Below are 19,806 nucleotides of genomic sequence, written 5' to 3' on the forward strand. Positions count from 1 at the left end.
TCCCTCCCCCGGGGAAGCCAGGGCATGGAGTGTTATTTACTTTCGGATAAACACTGACACATCTCCTGGAGCAGAAGGCAGCTTTCAAAATACACAGCAAAAAGGGGGGAAAACGAGAACCCAGCTCCCCAACCTAAACTTTTAGGGGGAAAACACGCTCAGTGGAGTGGGCTGGAGGCCGTGCCCCTGATCTCATTCCTTCCTCCCTCAAATTCTGCTTCTTCTCGTCTCCATCTTCTGCTGTTTATTCCCTCCTGCTCCCCTGCAGCCTTTTCTGAGCAGCTGCCCTTTGCTAGTAAACAGCGCGCTGCCCCGGGGCCAGCTTTCCCAGCACTAAAAGCCCACTTATTTCTGTTTGTCTTGACAAAACAGTAGCAGATTTGTGCTATAAATCCCCATTAATGGAACAATCTATGTTGGCTCGTTCCCATTAGCACTTTCCAAAAGAGAAAACCCCTGTGTGCGTGCACATGCGTGTGAGCGTGCACACATCTCCCTCTCGCAGCCAGCAGCCAGGGCTTTAAACTCAAGATCCCCCCATTAAATGCCAAAATCCATAAGCAGAATCTAAATATTTCAAATCCCCGTGAATTTAAACATGCCTATGCCTCGTTGCATCATTTTCTAGAAGGCTTCTTTCAAACAAAAGCCTGATGCTTAATCCGTGCACACGCTGATCACGGAAACGGGGAGCACAGGAGCATCTGTCCAAAACACTTGGATACCCCGTAGGTGCTGCACAGGCACAAATCAGCTTGAAGCATCGAGGTGAAGGAAGAGAAACCCACAACGTGTGTAGGTTCTCGGTGCATTGCCAGATATCCGAAATATCCACTGAAAACCAGCAAAATGAATGAAGTGAGCTGGGTGAGCCCAGTGCCCGGATGCTCAGCCCCAGCCTTGCTCCACGCAGCACAACCCCGCAGCCTGGTCTTCTCCAGGGCACCTTCCTTTTCCAGCAGGAGCAGCGGGTTTTGGGGAGCAGACCCTGCATTTGGCAGCAGACTGATTTCAGTATGATCTGATCTGTGGATCCCCAGCACGACGCAGCGGGCACCGAGTGCACCTCAGCTCCATCCCACCAGTCCCAGCCTTAGGAGATCCATGAGCATTTGGGAAAGGGAAAGCCCATAAAGGGGTTTGGTTGAGGGAGAGAGCTGAGCAGGGGGGATCCCTTTGCTACAGCCCCCTGGTTTTTGAGCTGCCACTGCAGAGCAGATCTTCCAGCAGCCTCCCAGGGGATGCCGCAGCAGCATCCATCACTTGGGTACCCGCAGCCTGCCATGTCCTGCTCTCACTGACTTGGCCTTGTCAAGCTTAAACCTCTTGATGTGGGTAGAAAAAAAAAAAAAGCACATTAAAAACCTGGTGGCGAAGGGCTCTGGGTGAGCACGGAAGGGTGTGGAAGCGGGAGAAGCGGCACCAGCACCGCAGTGTCCGTGCCAGGATGGGACCAGCAGAGCCTCCTGCATCCATCCCCTCCTCTTCTCCCTCCTGCCCTGTGCAGGGGCTGCCTGATGGGACTCATTCGGGTGGGATTATCCTGATGGGATTATTCTTTGGGGACTCATCCTGATGGGGTCCATCCTGATGGGGTCCATCCTGATGGGGACGCATCCCGATGGGGTTATCCTTGCGGGGCGCATCCTGACGGGATTTCTCCTGCTGTATGTTCGCATGTGGCAAACAGGTGGCGATGTTGTACTCCAGGATTTCAGTTTCCAGCCCCAAAAAGCCGAGCTGCCGGCACAAAGCCGCTCTCGGAGCCTCCCCGGCCGTGTCCCCCCCCAGGGGGATGCCCTGGGGAAGGTGCCCCCTGCCTGGGTTGCTGCGCCTGGGAAGCACGGACCTAAAACATCACAAAGTTTGGAGCAGAGAGAAAAATCCCCGCAGCAGAGCAGGGATGTGCCCTGTGCAACGACTTCTGTGCGCTGCAGCCAGCACTGTGCCGGAGCATGGGGCTGCAGGGACTTTTGTGCACCAAAGGCATGGGCACAGTAGAGCAAAAAAAATCAAGTTCTGCTTTTTTTTTTTTGCACCCAGAGCCACCTGCACAGCCAGTGCCAGCCACAGCCCTGCCAGCCACAGAGCCAATGTCCTGGTGTCCTGGTGTCCCCTGTGCTGGAGTTCGCCCCTGACACTCCTCATCCTGCAGAAGAAAAGGAGGTGGAAGCTCATGGAGAAACTCTGAGCCTTGCCTTCATTGCGCCTCCAGGAGATGCCCCTGGTGTAGGATGTGCTGGGCAGGTCGTGGAGCAGTGCCAGGTTCCTGCAGATCCCTGGCATTTCTTCAGCAAAGCCCTTTTGGCCACGGAGTCCTCGTCCTGACGGCAGATGATGGAGAGCAATGGGAGAAGGGGCTCCAGGTGGCACCGGGCTGAAGGGCTCCATCCTGTCCCCAAGCACCAACTGTGCACAAAGAGGCGAGTGTGCCGGGGAGGTGACAGCCCAAAATTCGGGGTGAGCCTCAGCAGGGGAGGCAGGAGGAGGGCTGGGAGCACGAGGCAGCATCCAGAGGCACAGCAAGGACCAGCAGGATGAAAATGGATGGTGACGTGCAGGGTAAGAAAAGGATTCCCAGGGTGAGGTGAGACGGGCTCTGTGCTGTGGGATGTGCTTAAAAGCAGATTTTAAAAAAATAAATAAAATAAATCTTTTCCTGGAGGAATTCTCTTCTGCTTTTCCATGTGTTTTTAGTGCCTCTCGTGCAAGGATCTCTGCGTTTTGCTGGCACACCCCCAGCACACATCCCCAAGGGGCCATCTTGCAGAGAGGACACGAGTTATCTGAGGTCACAGCCAAACCAGGACACCTTGCAGGTCCCCTCCACCGCCCCCAGATCCCATCCTCGTCCTACCACAGCGACTGGTACCACGGGAAAATCAAAGACACAGCCTGTGGGATGGCAAACGCCGACACTTTTCCTTGCAGAATCCAAGGCCAGCAGGTGGAAACGCTGCAGGTGGCAGCCCGGCCACCCTCCCTGTGCTGTCACACGGGGCAGAGCTTTAAGCTCTGGCTGCTGCAGCAGGAAAAGTCCCCCAAAGCCTCTAAATTATGGGAGCACACCTTGCCAGGAGAGCGGGGAATGGCCGGGTGGATGAGCTCCTGGGACCGCTCACCCAGCGCCTGCAGCAGGAAAGCTGCAGCTGAAACCCCCCCTACACCACCCAGACCTCGAGTTTCTGCACAAAACCCAGCACCGAGCACCGCCGGGATGAGGCCCTCCTTGCTCCTAGGCAATAATTCAGCAGCTGAATTATTTTCTAGCTGGCACGTGGTCAAGGTTCGAGGACCTGACCTGCAGTGGGGTGGCACAAACTGGTTGGGGGTTGCAGCCGCGGTCCAAAACGCAGACAGGAACAGCTCAGGGCACTTGAACTGCCCGGTAACTAAGCTATAAAAAAAAAAAAAGCTCTAAGAACAGAAACACGAAAATCCCAGTTTCTTGCCCGTGTTATCTAGCAGCCAGAGCAATGCGCGTTATTCGAAACCGTCATAAATATTAGGGGATGTCTAATCTCCAAGGGCCAGCAGACTTGATGTGTGGATGCTGTCATCTAGGAACGAGCAGGGAGCAGCAGCCATGCACTACTGACTCACACGGCAGAGATGCTGGGAATCAGCTGCAGTTCCCCTGTTTTCATAATCTCACACATTTTATTTGCTTAAGGTTGTTGGTAACTGTTGCTTAGTAGTGGGCCACTGGCCCTTTAACACCTTTCTCCTCCAAGGACAAGCAGCCAAAGTGGCCGGCGGACAATTTGAGGGTGTTTAAGGGCCATGGGATTGGGGGCAGCTCCTGCTAAGGGACTTTTGGGTCCCTGGGTGCCTCGGTCCTGAGCGCGACGCAGAGAAACCGCAGCGCAAATCACAGCAGCGGAACCGTTCCTGGCACGCCTGCTGGCTGCAGCACAACGCGAGACCCTGCCTTAAACAACACAAAATTTGGGGTGTATTCAGCAAATATCCCCCTGAGAGCACAGGGCAGCCCAGGGGGGCCGTGCACAAGCAGGTCCCAGCACCCAGGAGACCTCCCCAGGGGTCACTGGGGACTGTCTGCACCCAGGGTCCCTCCGTGGGACACCAACTTGCACCCATCAGGGCAGCACGAGGGAGAGCAGGAGGAAACCCTCCCTCATTTTTCTTGTATTTAATTAAAGCCACGATTGCAGCAGAAAATCTCAACATCCCCAGGTGCCGAGCTGGGCGCAAAGATGCTGTCCTGCAGCGTGGGGCCGGAGCTGCATTTCCCACGTGCAAGGGCAAATCCCGGTCGATTTTGGAGTGACCCTGATTAAGATTTTTTCCAGATAGAACTGGATCCAAGGAAGCACGACGCTTCGGATAGAAGATTAAAAAGTAATCGTGTCGCCGATCTCGCCGGAGGTCCCCGGGCCCCAAAGATTGGGTTCTGACATTATAATGCTGCGATAGCGGGGATAAACTCGAGGGATGTTATTTAAGGCGGCGTTATTAGAAACGCAGCGCATCGCAGGAATTCACAGCAGCCCAGAAGCTGGGCGTCTGCCTTCCTTGACAGCTCTCAGTGTCACAAGCTGGGATGTCCCTGCAACACTAAAAATTAAAACTATTTTGAGGCAGAAAACGCCAAATCTGGGGACCGACCTGGAGACCGGCGGAGAATCCGTCCGTGCGCTACGCTCGTGGCAGCGGCCGGGTCGTGCGCTCGTCGCCGGCGTTACCCCAGCACGTCGCATGAGCTCATCATCGCCTCGAAGGGGTTAATCACATCTGGCGAGGAGCGAAAGCTCTTCTGCATATTTTTCTTTCGTTTACCATAAACACAAATGCATGCTTTCACGGTGCGCCTTTTTGTAAATTAAACAACATCGCCGAGTCATCAGCTCCAGCGTGGAGTTGCCTGCGTAAGAACTGCTGGATGCAGCCTTAGGGCAACGGGGTAACTGAAACTCCTCTCTGCCCTAGGTTTCGGATTTATTCCACGAAAGCTGTTTTTACAGAAAAGGTAGGACCCGAGCCCGCGAGCCGCCGATGCTAACGTGCGCACGCTTTGAGAAAAAAAAAAAGGATGAGAAAAGTTTCGCACAATTTCTCCGCCAAGCCCCGAAGCAGGAGGACAACATTAGTTAACGTTATTAAAATCGCCGACGTATTTTCAAAGAGGGGCTGCAGATCCCCAAAGGCAGCTGGGTTTCGGTGCTCCTTGTGGGATTTGGTGTCCCCAGGGGGCAGGATCTGCCCCTGCTCTGCCAGCTCTGCTGCCCGGCGCAGGGCTTGGGGCATCTCCAGCCCCACGGGGGCATCTCCGGCCCCATGGGGACATCTCCAGCCCCGAGATCCCGGCACCGGAGGAAACTTTCTGGCTGCAGAAGCAGAGCGAGTGTGCAACGCTGCCGCTTCCAACCACTGCTGCCACCAAAAAAGCCCAAATCGTCCCCTTCACCCCACCCCCGGCATCTCCCCAATCCAGCGGCGACACAGAGAAACCAAAGGGATTTTCCAAGAGCGTTCCCTCACCTTTCCCTCGGAGTCGGGAGCTGCCCTTTGCTGTTTTTTCTAGGCTCTCTCTGCACTATCTCCAGTCTTCCCGCAGCTCCCCTGGAGCTGGAAATATCATCAGGCTCCGGCGAGGCGCAGAGCCGGAGCGGAGGAGCGCGACATCCAGGGGAGCGCAGCACAGCCCCGACCGCTGCCGTCGCCTCGCTGCGAGCCCCCGTCCACCTGCGCGGCCGTTCGTGCAGCCCAGCGCTCCGACACGGCGTGGAGCAGGCATGAATCCTTCGCTGGTGTCTGCTGATGACTTCACTTCATTAGCATGCTCCTGATAGTTCTCTCTGACTGTCTTTTACTGACTTTAAGGCTCTGCTAATCAAAATACTCTAGCGCTTAACTATTTCCTGGCTCCGGGGTTTCGAAAGACGAAGCCCCGCGGGGTAAGGAAAAGCCAAGGGGGGGGGAGGAAAAACTCCAACTGCTTCGTGCCCCAACCTCAGCCCCGCTCCCAGAGCGGTGTGCGCCGGGGAGGTTTGCAGCTAAAGGGCTGCGCCGTGCGCCCTGCGCGCACCCGCAGCGCTCCTCTGCCGCGCGGGACCTTTTAGCACAGGCGGATGCGGCGAGGAAAGAGCCCTTCCACTTTCGGGGACGAGATTTCCCCCCGCGGAGCCGGGATGGTTTTATTTAAAGGCAGCTCGGGCAGAGGGTGCACGGGGTGCACGAAGCCGTCGCGGTGTGTGTGTCCCCGTGGGATGGGGTGGTGGCACCCAGGCAGGTCCCACACGGTGCCACCATCCGGCAGTGCCACCGCTGCGTGCTGGCGTGCAGGGGGAGCAGAGCAAAGCTCACTTGGTGAGAAAAGCTGGGCGAGAGGAGAAATGAGCAGGGCGCAGACACACCAAGCAGCTCGGGCACGTGGGGCAGTGCCGAGGCCGGTGCCCGGGGCTCCCAGGTGCCAGCCCAACGGTTTCACACCGTGGTTTGTTGCTGGTTTGGAGTCCATGTCAGGTTTTACTTGAACTATAGAAAAACGGGAGTGGATTTTGCAACAGCAGGATAGAAAAAAAAAAAAAAAAAGAAAAGAGAGACTGGATAAGGCTGTGTGCAGCCTGCCCTGGGTGCCTGGTGGGTACCTGGCTGCACGTACTGGTTGTGCACCCCGTGATGATGGACAACGGAGTTTCCTTGTGCGTGCACACCGGTGCCCAGCAGCTTTTGCACACACACATCTGTGCCCACGCTCCCTCTGTGCATGCAAACACCCGTGCCCCTGCACACGTGGATGCTTCAGCTGTGTGTGCATGCACACCCGTGCTGGTGCGTGGCCATGCACACGTGTGTGCGCGCACACGGGACGGGAACGCCGGGTTTAACCACTTCGGTGCTTACCCCGAGCACCTTGCCCATCCCCAGCTCTGCTCCCCAGAAAACAGGAATAAACCCCGCCACGCCTGCGCTCTCACCCAATTAACACCCCTTTGGTTATAACGAGCAAACCGGCCCCAAAAAGCTTTTAATAAAGGGCTGACGTGCGGCCGGGTAACCCAGCGCGGAGCCGCCGGCGCAGGAGCAGCTGTGGGGTCCGGCGGGCTGGGGCCTGATTCATACCCAGCAAAATGAGGTCAGGAGCGGATGAGTCTCTGAACGTTCATTTCTTCACACAGGAGGTGACCCACATTTTTTACCACTGATTCACGGCTCAGCTGCAGACACGGCTATCTTTAGCCCCGGAGAGAGACACGGAGAGGCCGCACACCACTGCCAGCCCCAGGCCCCTCCGCAGAAGCCTTCTGGGGGCGATTATTTTTATGGTTATATACCTTCCCCTGCTTCCTACGGCTTCTCTTGGAGGAGAGCGAGACCAGCTCCAAGCGCGGATTTTCTGCTCCAGCTACAAGGAGAAATCCTGCCCTGGCTCCAGGGAGAAGGGCGCATCGCCGTGTGCCATGAGCCAGGGAGCACCCAGCGGGTGCCCACCCCATGCAGCCTTTTTTTGGGACCTGGGTCCAGCCACAGAGGGTCAGGAAATGGGGAGAGGGGGGTTCCAGCACCCCCTTGCTGCTGGTGCCACGTGGGTCAACGGGACCAAGGAGCTGCCAGCACCCACCTTGCAATTGTCCCTGAGATGAGGACCAGCAGCTGTCTGGTCAAACGCCCCCGGTCACCCCCCCAGAAGACGGGGGCTCTGTTTATGCTGATAAGGGCAGAGGATGCTAAACAAATCTGCTTGCTGCTCCAGCTGGTCCCAGCCAAGCTCCCAGGCACTTTCCCGTGCAAGGGAAGGAGCCCTTGCGGTTGTGGCCGCATCCAGCACCCAGAGCGCAGTTGCACAAACGATAACATTTTAGCAATGTTTATCCTTCTCCTCCAGGGCGGGATATATTTTTTTTTTATCTGTTTTCAGAGCCCTAGAGCACATGTTTACTTTTTTTTGCGATGAGCAAAGTCTCCAGCGCTGGCGTGGGGGAGCCTCCAGCATGGGTGTGAGGGTAAGCCCGTGCTTAAAGGGCTGCGACTAAAAATGGCTTGGCTTTTTTTTCCTTTCTTTTTCTTTTTTTTTAAAGCCAGGCCACAACACAGAAAACACCAGGACAGCAATGCACACGGAGCCTTGCTCCCTGCACCCACCAACCTCCCTGGGCAGAGAGAAGCGTGCCTTAGGGCTGCCCCTACATGGCCCAATCCTGACCACTGCAGACACATCCTTGGCATAAACTTGGCTTCTCTTGCTGCTTTGGGTGGCCTCCTTTTGAAGGCAAGTGGCTCCCAACAATTCTTTTATGGATGTCCGGAGGCAGCAACTTCAAAACCATAAACCCCAAGCAAAGGTGCTCCAACTGGAGGGAGCCCGGGCGCGCATCCTGCTTGCACCTGTGGGGTAACCACAAGAAATTCAGCTCTTGCTCTGCTCGAGAGCTAGCGTGGATTAGCAGGGGGGGATTTTAGGCTCTTCCTGACTTGTTTTGTGTGTGGAAACAAGCTCCATAACCCCTAGCCCTGCCAGGTGGGGATGGTTGGTGCTCCCTGTCTGTCCCACGCTCCCTCTGCCCCTTCCCTCCCGTCTATACGGAGCATGACTCAACTGTTTCACAATGAGCATGAGTTGGGGAAAACCGGGAAAAAAAACACATCCCCAAACCAGCAGCATGTGCTCTCTTAAATAATAAACATATAAAAATGTTAATTAAATCATGCTTTTCAACGGAGAGCGGTGGGAAAATGCTTTCACACGCTGCCGAAAGCGACGCAGCCTTGCTTCTCTGTGCCTTCCTCGCAGCCAAACGGATGCAAAGACCAAGCTGGATGCGGGGAGCACACTGTGCAGGGCTGCGAATTGAGGAAGGACGCACTCCTCTTCTTTAGGAAAGCATCTTCTGCTCCGAGGGAGGATGCCAAATGACTTCACGTGCCATGAACGTCGCTCTGAAGGAGGCTGCGGTAAACAGAGATATGAGGCCCAGATGTTCGATACTGGCCTCTGAGTCCGGGCGTCCACAGCCTCACGGTTGTGCTCATGAAGCTCGGGGAAGCTGCAGGCTCTGGGGCCTCTCTCCTGGGAGCATCAGCCCTCCAAAGGGGGCACGAGTGCAACCCCAGCCTTGCAATTTGCAAGCGCGACTGCGCTGCTTGAAGCACCAAGTGGCTTTCTGCTTCCCTCTGCTCCTCCCCTTGCTTGGACCCCTCTCTGCTTCCCCAGAGCTCTGTAACGATGCCACCAGCAGCAATTAAAGAGGGATTTCTGTGACAGGAACATTTCCGGAACGAATCCCAGCGGCAGCACAGCTCCCTAGGAGGGCTCTGAGCACAGCTGCAGGAGATTGCCACTCGGAGGGACTTTATTGCCTGGTCACTCCCGGGGCTCTCCCTCTTACAGCATTGCTCACGCTGCTGCAAGCTTCTTGGGAAGGTGTCAGCGTGGGGCATCCCCAGCTGTCCTGCTTGGTGCCAGGACAGGACCAAAACCCTGCACCTCCAGAACAACCCATAAGCATCAGCCGTGCTTCTCCTGGACACCACAACGGGGGAAAACCAAGCGTGGATGCTCGGTGCCCACCAAACTTTCCCACCCTGCATAATCTTGACCGGGGAGGGGACAGGGAGGTGGGTGACAAGTGGCTCGGGGCCCTAGGGCACTGCCTGTCTCCTTGCTGGCTCCCCCAGCAGCTCCGCCGACGCTGCAGTGCTGCGGGTGGCCGGGTGCCAGGGACACCCAGGGAGCGCACGGCCGCGGCTCGGCTATCAGTGGGGAGCTCCTCGCCAGCTGCTGCCTGGCACAGCGTCTGCTCCACTGCTGCTATTTAAAGCCTCAAGCACTCAGGGAAAAGAAAAAAATAAAAAAGAGAGAGAGGGAAATCACAAGGGAGACAGAGGTAAGCAGCAGTGAGAGCGGTGCGCATGCCGGAGCAATGTGTGCCGGCGTTTTCCATGGGATGCTCCCAGCTGGTTCCCTGGGACTCTCTTAATGCCTCCTGGTCCCTTTGCAGTCCTGAAACTGGGAGCTCGAGCTCCCAGGGGGCTTCTGCAAATGTGACTGCGTTCACCTTCCTGTGCTCTGCAGCCTTTGGAACCTGCTCGTAAAGCTGCCGGTAGGACAATAGCTGAGCACGAGCCCGTGGACGGGCTCCAGCCTGCGCCAACGGTGATGAAAAGCCGGAGGAGAAAGGATGGGGTAGCTTCCTAGAAACCCAACAGCCACTGTGCACATGGTTGCTGGAGAAGGGAGGAGGCATTCAGTGGCCTCTGTGTTGTGGGGAGATGCTCCGGGACGGCATTGAAGTGGGATGAGCCAGACAAAAGCATCCCAACAATACTGCTCCGAGACCAGACGAGAAACCCCACCAAAAAGCTGGAAGTCACCCAGCAGGAATAATAAGGCATGTGCTGGAGCTCCCTGACTCCCAGCTGCTTGGAGAAACCCATCCTGGGCACCATCCCCAGGGCTTTTTCCTGCACCTTCTGCAGACAGACCCTCACCCCTCGACCCCAGCACCCAACGCTGGCCTTGCAGAGCCGGAGGAGCCCGGTCCTGCTGCCTCCAGCCCTCTGCTGCTCCTCCTGCGTCTCGGGCGAGGGCAAGATCCTCCTGTGCAATGCCACAGAGAGCCCTCGCGATAAAATCCCACTTTCCAGAGCATGGCTACGGTGGTTGAAGCAATCTAAAGCTTCTTGAGGAGCATTTCTGGCAGTGACCCCCCCTCACCGTGCACAACAGCCCCGGTACAGGGGCGCAGCCTGAGCTGCCAGCCCCAGGTTCCCACTACCATGATGTTTTTTTGGAAAAAAACCCCAACCAAGCACCACAAAGGGATGGATTCAGCCCTCATTATCATGCTGTCGCTGCCCCCAACTTCTCCAAATGCCCCAAGGTGGCTGAGAAAGGGAAGTGATTTAACAGGACCCAGGCAGCTGTCCCCATCCCGGGATGTGCACGTGTTTCAGCACCCCAGAACGATTCCCTGCATGTTGTCCTCACCCTTCGGGAGCCGGACAAACCTTTCTCCCTGTCCCTTTTGCCAGGGTTAGTTGCCTCCTATCACTTCAGACAGTGGCGGCTGACGAAGGTTGGCAGGAAGAAGTTTTTTGATGGAGGAATGCTTGGAAAAGCTGCAAACTTGGAGACAGAGCCGAGGTTTTCACGGCCGGCCTCCAAGATGCATTTTCTTTGAAGAAAAGGGCTCCTGGTGCTGCAGGGACCGAGCTTTGTGATGCTCCTGGAGCCCAGTCCAGCACCGACCCCATATGAGCTCCGTCCTGGTGTCACCAGAGCCAGCGTTGGAAGCGAGCACGAGCCAAGACACCAGCACCAGGGCATGGGGAAATGTCACCTCCTCTGCTCCTGCTCCCTGGCACCCACCCGGCTCTCCTCGGTGTCATTCCCACATCTCGGAGCATCACCACCTGATAGAGCCTGGAGAAGAGCCACCTCTAAGCATTTTCAAAAATCAAGAGCTGTGCTAGTCTTTGCCTTCCTCTTTCTTTCCTTTTTTTTTCTTTTTTCATTCTTTTTTTTTTTTTTGGCAGCTTTTTAATGCCTCCTACCACTACAAACAAAGGAAATTGCATTAAAAGGCACCGCGTTAAAATAGCTTTACGGGCTTGACTCTCACTGACACCTAGAGCTCTCGCACGTTTTGCCAGAGCGTGAATCATGCCCAGATTATCGGCCAGCGTTGGTGATTTCCATTATGCAGCCCAAAGAAGCTCAAACCTCCTGCTCTCTTTGCACAGGGCTTGGCACGACCTGCTCGGCTCCTGTCCCGCTGCTGGTATCATTTAATTTAAAATCCTTCGACCCTTGTGGTCCTCCAAAGCAATCGAGGCAAAGGTGGAGGGCGGTGGGCACAAAATTGGGGAAAAAAAGGCGTTTTCTGGGGCTGGCCCAAGACGTGAAATAGAAATCTTCCAGCACGGAGTGGAGAAATTGTGTCTTTCAGAAACACACGTGGTCGTGGAGAGGGAGAGGGGTTTGTTTCTTGCCTTATTAACCTCAGAGCCAAAGGAAATTTGGTGAATTTTCTAGAAGTGGCATTTTGCTCCATTTTTAGGAGAATTCGGAGCAATTTCGTTCATCCATCCCTCCATACCTGACCCTAAAAAGCTGCTCCCCTCTGAGCACACCCGGACTTTTCAGCGCTCGCCCACATCCACGCTTCCCAAGCAGACCCTCCCCACCATCCTGCCAGATGGGACAGAGAAAGCCAGCCAAAAAGAAAGCCATTTCTGGGATATTTCGTAAAGGGTTGCTTTGTAATTTTCACTCCTTGACACATACAACAAGGGAAAAGTCGGTGCTTGGAACCAGCGCTAGGTCAGAACGGTTGATTTCTAATAAAAACGCCGTTATTGCCTGATTTTGGAAGGGAAATGAACACGTTCAGCCTGGTCAGATGAGGTGTTTTCCCTTCCAGATCCCACCTAGGATGGGAGGCAGGAGCACGGTGCCACCACGCAGGCAACGTCCCTGCCCCAGGCACCAGCCACAGGTGGGGCCAACTCTGCACCCCCTGCTCCTGTGAAACCTTCCCAACCCCTTCCCAAACAAGAAGCACCACTCAACAAGGACCTGCAGACCTCAGTTTTCCAAGGCAGCAGTCAAATCCCAGGATGCTGCCCCGTTTTCCTTTATTTTTTCCAGGTGTAATGATCCCAACCATGCAGAGATAAGATGTGTGTGCCGCCCGAGCACCTGGATGCTGCCGGATCGTCATCTCACTGGGGGCACTGCTGCTGCTGACCCCCTAGAAAACCCCTCCCTGGGCACAGAGCAGCCCCTGGCATCCCCAGAAATCTCACCTGGGGAATAATTAATTGGAAAATCTTTGTCTGCTCAGCCCCACGCCTGCCCCACGTGTGGAGCAGCCCGGCGAAGAGGCGGCGCAAACTCCGGGCACGCCGCCTGGAAAAGCAGCGCTGGATTTTTGTCTAAAAACTTTTTTTTTTTTTTTTTTTTCAGGTGAAAACCTGCGAAAGCCGGGCTCGAAGGGCAGGTTACCTGCAGCGAGCACGCGGCGGTGGCCAGCTGCCAAACCGCTCCTTCGCAGCCTGCTCCTGCTGAACTTTCCAACAGCCCGCGGCCCCGCAGCATCTCCTGCCCCTGCCGCTCTTCCCCATCCCACCTGCGCCAGCTCCCCCTTGCCCCGAGGGGCTCGGCGGCGAGTCGCGGCACGTGGGGCTTTGGAACGGTTCCGAGACGCTTGCCAAGCCCGAGAGAGAGCAACCCCAGCGAGGTCAGGGAGGAATTTTTAACTCGGCTGATTGCCGGGAGGCAAATCAGAGCCGGAGCGCACCTACGCAGGCAACGCGCAGGGATGAGACGGAGCACGCGGGAGCAGAGCATTAAAAGCTACAGAAAATGTGACGGGATTAGCTCAGGTTATTATTATTATATATATATATATTTTTTTTAGGGAAATCACACGCTCTGCCAGGCTTTCTTGGAGTCCAACATTTTTGTACGGCGTCCAGCCTTGCCAGCCTCAAGCATGCAGAAGGCATGAGTCAGGGTTTGCAAGGCGAAGTGATACTGACTCAAAAATAATTAGACTGCAAAAAAAAAATTAAATACAGTTGCATCACTTGCCTTCTTACCCTACTCTCCATCCCTTCAGCGTGCTCTTGCAACACCTTTTGACGTTTCCACTCACACCATTTTTATTTGAAATGGATGGGTGCTCGTCCTCAGCCTTGCCTCCTTGATAAATCCCTTCCCTTGGCTTCCTCGGCCCCCGCCTCGCGCTGCCCTCCCTTCCAAGAATAATGGAAAGAGGAGACGGAGGAACTTTCCAGCGCCGCATCCAGCTTTGCCCGCTGCCAGATTATCATCATGATATTGTATTAACGTGCAAATCATGATTGCTCGCAACAAAAAACATGAAAGGAACAGAACACATGCATGAGCAGGGAGCTGCGCCCGGCCAGCCCCAGGCAGGATCTGGCCCCGCAGCCACAGCTCCGATCCCTGGGGTCGCTGCCCGGTGCCTCTGTTTGCTCACGGGGCTCTGAGAGCTGCCGGGGTTGGTTGGATTTGGGGGGATCACGACTGAGTAACATCAAATTCTTGCTGGTTTGCTTTCAAAGGCACGGTAGTCTCCAAAATGATCCCCTTTAGCAAAGCAAGCAGAGCCTCAGGAGGCAGGATTTCCACCCCTAAGCTGTTCATTTAAAGTGCTTATAGGTTCAGCCCTCTGACTTCTAGGTTTCCGCATGAATAAAACCCTGAAAATGGCAAATGTTAAATAACCACTTGCATTTATACAGGGCTTTCTATCCTCTGACAATCCCAAAGCTCCAGAGGTTGATGCTACTTTATAAACTATCGACTGCACACACACACACACGCGCGCGCGCGAATGCGCCGCCAACGTTATTAAAGGAACATTAAAGCTGCAAAAGCAAACACGCCGAAGTTAGGAAATTCCAGAATTGCCGTTTCCTGGGCAACCTCAGAAAGCCTTCTTTGTACATTCGCATTTTGATACCTGCTCTCCCGGCCAGCCCCTGCCTGCCCCTGCAACAAGCCCGCTCCTGCCCGTGCTCGCCCCTCGTGCGCCCTGTGCCCAGCAGGAAGCCGGCGCCGTGACGGATGGGTCCTCGCCAAGGGACAAAGAAGATGCTGGGTGGGTTCTGCTGGGTTTGGGAGCTCTGCGCCCTCACCAAGCTTGGGCAGGTGTGGATGGGTTGTGTTGCATCCCCCACCTCCAGCACCATCAAGATTTGAGCACAGGAGGTTGGAGACCAGGTCCCGGTGGAGTGGAAGGGCTGTTTTCAACCCATGTCCCTTCCATCCATCCTTTTCCAAATCTCTGCACCCAGCTTTCATCCTACACACATCTGCATGGTGCCATCACGTGTAGGCTGGGTGAAGAACGGAGGGGATGAGACGGGCTGAATATTGGATAAAAGGGACAAAGCCCCACCAGGACTGTTTGGCACAAACGCTGCTGAATCTGTCCCCGAGTTGCCCTTCTTCCACCCACATCACCACTGAACCTGCAGAGCTGCTACTGGGAAAGACTGGAGAAGCCAAAGAGAGAGGGAATTGCTTTAAGGACCCATGCAGGGCCTGGGAAAAGAACGGAGGCAAAGCATGGCTTGGGTGCACCCCGTGTGCATGTGTGTGTGCACAGAGCACCCGTGCGCCCTCGGAGGTGTGCAAGGGGCAGCGACGCACAGAGCGCCCGCTGCCTTCAGCTCTGCAACTCGCAGCCTAAATTAGCTCCAGGAAAATCAAAACAAGGTAATGAAGAGCAGATTTGGCCCTTAGCACTTTTTGTATACAAAAAAAAATAAATAAGGTTTTGGAAACTAATTAAAGCCCCGTCCAACGCAATGCCGTTCCGCATCCAGACTGCCACGAATGTGCTGGCGAGCGCCGCTGCTTGGGGACGGGGAGGCAGCCCCAGCATCTCCCACCAGCCTCCGGAGGCAGACGCTGGATTTACGAGGTGTCAGGGAGAGGAGGGAAGGGTGCTCGTGAAGGATCGTCCCCTTCCCACGTGGGAAACACGCTGCTTTTTCAACCGGGCTGGAGCCCATGGGAAACCTGGATTTGTGCGCACGGGGAGCTGGCCTGGTGGGAACTGGTACATGATGCTGCTGATTAAAAAGCAAGGATGTATCGGGGCTCTGGAGCATGGTTTCATGCCTCTGATGTGCAAAGATTACCAAATACTCAGATTTATTACAAAAGGGACCAGCACCAGCATCACTTCTGTAGGAGGGGTTGGAGTGGGCTGGAGCTGGGGACCACCCCGGGGCACCTCTGGCTTTTCAGCCACCCTCACCCTCATTTGTGTTTCTCTTTTAAGCAGAAAAATGCTCATTTCCTGAAAAGCTCAGCAAAGCTATCCTCGAATGTGCCATGCTTTAAAAGCAGCAGAAAGTGAGGGAATAGGAAGTCAGGAAAATCACTGTGAAAGGGTCAGAACGAGGAGTCGCAGCCTTGGGGGCTGAGGAGAGCGGGTGCAGCCCCACGTAGGTGTTTCATGGGTGATCCCTGGGCTGGGTTTTGCCAAAACCAACATGTCTGGATGGAAGGGAACACATTTTCATGCCGCGACGTGGATTTTGTTACTAATTTCCCCATGTCTTGAGATCGGCCCAAATCACAGTGGAATTACAGGACAGGAACTTGGCAGTAGCCACGTGCCGGCATCCCCACGTAGCAGCTGAACAAAGCCCTTGCTGCAGCTTCTATCTCCAGACAATAACAGATAAAAATAATAAAATTGCAGGAAATTAAAAATACATAACGTTTGTCACCACTTCCACGCTACAGCTCTGATATGTATGTATTTTTCCCAGCAGAACCAGACAAAAGCCATTTTCTCTGCCTGCTTACTCTTGGTCAACCTTTTGGATTTCAGACCTTCTTAGGAGGAAACCCAGTAAGCAATGACCTTTCTTGAAGCAAATAAACCCCATCTAACTTCTTCTTTTTCCCATTTATCTTAATGTTCTGTGTACTCGTTGGGATGCAGAGTTATTCTCCCTTTTTTATTTTCTTTCCCCTTTTTTTTTTTTTTTTTTTTGCCAGTGGCTCTGACAGAGCAGCCCTCACGGAGGAGGCTGAGTTTTCCATCATTTCTGGTAGCAAATTCTTTATGTTTCAGTTTGGTCTTTTGTGGCTTTGAAGCAGCAGCTCAAACTGCAGAAAGGGTACAGTTGGGCCAAGGAAATATGAAACATCGTAATATTTCTAATGTTAGAAGAATTTTTAAAAGGTTACATAGTGGAAAAACAAAATATGAAAAGCTTGTGGAAGGAAGGAGGTTCCTCGAATACTCCTGCCAGCCCCCCTGCTACTGCAAAAAAAGGGCAAAAGAAGGGGGAAAATGTCAAAAATGCCCCCTAAAAGCAAGTTGCACCAAACAGAAGGAAAAGCATTTTAAAGCCTGCAAAACAGAAAAGGATCCGAAGTGCCAAGGAGGTTTTTCTCAACGTTTTTCCCATAGCTGACCTATTCGAATAATCATTTTCACTCTCTCCTCCTGGCACAGCAGCCCAAAGCCGATGTGTTTATGTCACCAAAGCCGCCTATGTACTTTTAAAAACTATTTTAATGGAAATGGAGCAGTAATGGAAACATTTCGATTTCCTATTAGCTCTCCTAAAGCCCTTTTACTACGAAAACCTAAACTTTGGGCTTTGGCCGTGCTGACAGATGTCTCGCTTTAGCTCTGCGTGCTCTTGGTTTGCAGGGCTGGCCTCCCGGTGTCCCCCTTCTGATGTCCCCAAGGGCCACGGGGCGGCACGCTGGCAGGACCCCGAATGCTGCTAAGGAGGGGACAGCCCTTGGTGACACTCGTGGAGCAGTTGGAGAGATGTCCTCTGCTCTGCTCGGGGGGATTTGTAGGGTTTCTAAGCACTCCTCACGATGCTCAGCAAACGACAGCTCCCTAGGGCTCCTGCAAGCCTGGGCGCAAAAGGTGTTCCCTTTGGGTTGAGGGCACGGCATTTCAGGAAATATTTCATTTCTGCAGGCTGAAACAAAGCCAACGAGGAGCTGAGGCATCCCTGCTGCCCGTCAGCCCCGCCTGCCCCGAGGAAGAGGAGCTGGCAGCATCGGGCGACCCGCGCCAGCGCTTTTGGGCACGCGTTGTCCCTAAGGAGCTCTAATCAAAACCAGGCCCCCGGCTCGTTCCCTTCTCCTCCTGGCTTATCAAACCAGCAGGATGTTGCCACTCCGTTCTCGAGCCAAGAAAAGCTCCCTTTCTCTCTCTTTTTTTTTTTTTTTTCAGCTGTTCTTTCGCTTGAAGAATGAGGTGGTTTATGAGGATTTTCTTCACAAGGGAAAAAATGCTTCAAAATATCAGACCGTGAAGGCAGAGAATAAGCTGATTTTTCAACACTTCAAAATTATGTCATAAAGGCCCAGAAAGAGGCTTTGGCTAATACATAAACACAGAATCCAATACAAGTTACAGAGTGATTAACTAAAACCAGCGTTTCCAGAGAAATAATATCTACACAAACAGCCACATGCTCGGCTAACTAAATGAGGAACAGCACTCCGGGCTCTGCCAAGTGGCCTTTTTGTTTTAATAAAGAAAAAAAAAAAAGATTTGAGTGATTGTCTCTTTCATATAAAACGCAGAAACAACTGTTGCACCCTTCATGCCCAGCCTGGATAGGTTTTGCATTTTTGGGGTGAATCCTCGCCCCCCTGCCCTTTGCTTTTGCTTTGGGGTCTCTGCGCCTGCGAGCACGGGAGCAGAAGCGAGGAGGATTCAGGCCCAGATGCCAGCAGATGTGGCCTGACGGTAAGTGCTGCTAGGAGGAAGGGGAAGCTCCTCTTTATAAGCCCATTAATCATAAGTGTGGTCGCACTGGGAGGGCGCCAGGACGCGATGTTTGCTACCTGCTCCTGCAGCTGCAGGCAGCGCTGCAACAGCAGCTCCTGCTGCAGCGCACGCGGCGGTGGCCAAAGCTGCACCCTGCACAAGCCAACCCCTCCGAAAACGATGCTCCCCCCTCCTCTGCAAGTGATTTTCTCCCCCTGACAGGGGTGCAGCCACCCAAGGATGCTCGTGCCGGCTTTCAGCAGCATCTCCCGTGCGCCACCGGCGACGGCGGCACCGCTCAATCCTTGTGGTTAAAAGTCAGGGGGGGAAATGCTTCTCCTAAGTGGAGGAGCAGCCCCTGGGTTGTGCAATCGCTTCAAATTCAGAGCAAAAGCTGGGCCCCGGAGGGAAGTTTCCTATGGAAAGATGTAAAGTGCAGCCCCTCCGCCCCCCCAGCCCGGCGAGGTGCCGTAAGCGGAGCCCGCCGGCCGCGGCGATGGCTTTAGCAGGGCACGTTCCTCCGGACAGCCTGTGCCTCCGGCCCCGAGTTGCCATGGAAAAGGGTGAATCTTTGAAATAAATAGTCTGTGCAGTGACGTCCCAGGTCGGGTTATAGGCTTGCATCATCTGATTTGCATGTTGTTCTCATTCCCCCTGCTTTTTTTTTTCTTTAAGTGGAGACGAGCGCAACCCCCCCCGCGGCAAGGACCCGTCTACGGCTCGGCTGCACCGGCTGAGCTTTCAGTTAGAAAGTTTTCCTGGAACAAAAGCAAGGCAGAAATGGGAAAGGAAGGCAGGCGCACCAGATTAGAGGTTAGAAAATGCGCTTTTAGCTTCAGCAGCCCCCGAATCCACAACCTAAATCCTTGCCCAGGAGAACAGTTAAGCACGCAGCTGAAGGGAAGCAGACATTTGGGCTCTCTCTCATCCCGACACACGTAAACGCATCCCATGGGGTCACTGCCCCGACTGCTTGGGCACGGGGGGATCATAGAGGGACTGGGGCAGATTTTGGATGGGGCTGGGCAGGGGAACAGTGACCACCAGCAGATTTAGGGCAGGGGCTGCCCAGGTGCAAAGCTCAGCACCTGGAAGCCATACCCCACCCCACGATGGGGGCAGCAAACCAACCATAAAGGAAATATTCCCAAACTCATCCAGAACGAAACGCATCCACTTTGCACGCCCATCACCCTCCGTAAGCCCCTCGCACGTCCCTTGCTCCCCTGCTTGCTTTCCTGCCCGGAGCTGGGGGTGCAAAACGGGGACGGGAATAAGGAAGTGGTCGTGGACCAGGTGGGGGATTCACAGGCTGGAAACCATCCCCGGGAAAGCGTGCCCAGAGGCAGCAAGGGCTGCGTGTGAGAAGAGGCAGAAGCTTCCCTCGGAAGATGTTGAGAGGCAGGAAAGCTCCGGAGGAAACGCGCGCGCGCTGCCAGCAGCGCAGAGGTGTGGAAATACAAAGCAATTAAGACAAATGGCAACTGCGAAACAAGAGCCTGCTGGACAGCGAGAGGCTGCTTGCAACAAATAAATAAAACCAGAG

The 19,806-nt window shown here is 54.5% G+C and overlaps 1 protein-coding gene and 1 long non-coding RNA gene across 5 annotated transcripts in view; one reads left to right on the plus strand and one right to left on the minus strand.

Moving 5' to 3' along the window:
- The window catches only part of ZNF469 (zinc finger protein 469), a 212,027-nt gene that overhangs the window by 51,219 nt on the left and 141,002 nt on the right, over positions 1 to 19,806 (minus strand). For 2 of the 4 annotated variants that reach the window (XM_068693681.1, XM_068693678.1), the window contains exon 1: positions 5,503 to 6,328. The exons of 1 other annotated variant lie outside the window; for it this stretch is intronic. The gene's annotated coding sequence lies outside the window, so the exon portion shown is untranslated. Of the gene's footprint in view, positions 1 to 4,629; positions 4,882 to 5,502; positions 6,329 to 19,806 lie in introns of those variants that run through there. One more of the 4 variants, XM_068693680.1, reaches the window with a different exon arrangement.
- On the plus strand, positions 8,248 to 17,995 carry LOC137862014 (uncharacterized). The gene is made up of 3 exons (XR_011100003.1): positions 8,248 to 10,501; positions 10,774 to 12,217; positions 12,932 to 17,995. It is a non-coding gene; the product is annotated as an uncharacterized lncRNA (long non-coding RNA).

This window comes from Anas acuta, chromosome 10 (assembly GCF_963932015.1).
Source record: "Anas acuta chromosome 10, bAnaAcu1.1, whole genome shotgun sequence".
NCBI lineage: Eukaryota > Metazoa > Chordata > Aves > Anseriformes > Anatidae > Anas > Anas acuta.